Raw genomic sequence first — 1,034 nt, 5'->3', positions numbered from 1 at the left:
CAAAAGTTCATTGCCCTATCATTTCCACTGTCTTCCACAATCCACATCATGGCTTCAAAATCCATGATTGCATGGCAGCAAGTGTATGTAATTTTTTTCATAACACGGTGTTAAAAATAGTTATTGTATAATACATACATATTTATAAAAAATTCCTCACTACTCTCTTAGAGAATAGAGTCTGTACTCTGTAGAGTAAAATGTTCCGACAATGTATCAATTTTTAATTTTTATATATTGTTTGTTTGTTTTTTAAAAACAAAAATAAAACAAAAACAAAACAAAAAAAACAGGGGAAATACAATTGTACATATTTTTAACAGCTTAGGGTGGTTCTTAACGAGAGGTCTCCATTAAAAGTAAATAAAATTAAAGGGTATTTTGCGATGGTCCTTGGCTCAGTTTTTTTTTTTGCCATCCCAGCCGTTGGAATTGAGACCGTAGATTTTGAGAATAAATTCATCCTAGTGGTTGATGAAATCCAATAAAAATTAGTATACCTATCCTAAACCCTTTGGCGTTTACCGGGATTCGCGGGTTAAGTGAGAAGAGGTTTTTATCGTGATTTGCTTGATAGGCCTTCTGGAGACGGTCCGCGGTAGATTGGAGGATGTCTGCGTTAGTGGAGTTGACAAGTGGGCTCAGTAGTACATCCATGCTGCGTGCAAGAATTTTTGGCGCTCGTTCATGTGTGCAGCGGGCCTCCCGCTTGGTGCGGAGATAGTGAATTAAAGCTGCTTTCGTTGCGTCGGGATGTTGTTGGGAGCGGGGGTCGATGTTTTCATCAAGCTGCCATTTCCACGTAAGGGCTGCATGTCGTTTCACCTGGGCGACATAGTCGCTAGGAACACAAAGGCGGATGAAACTGGTGGAGCTTCCGCGGCGATTTGGTTGAGATACCGATTTAGACGGAAGATACCAGAGAAAGTGGTGGCGATTGAGGGCTGGTTGGGCATGCCAGTATTTTTCAAATACTGATTGGGATGGGGGCTTGCCGTTAGGGAAAATTGCTCTGAAGAAGAACCATACCGAAG

Source organism: Sphaeroforma arctica (genome assembly GCF_001186125.1).
Source record: "Sphaeroforma arctica JP610 unplaced genomic scaffold supercont1.1077, whole genome shotgun sequence".
NCBI lineage: Eukaryota > Ichthyosporea > Ichthyophonida > Sphaeroforma > Sphaeroforma arctica.
The sequence above is the reverse complement of the archived record's forward strand: the minus strand, read 5'-3'. Positions refer to the sequence as shown.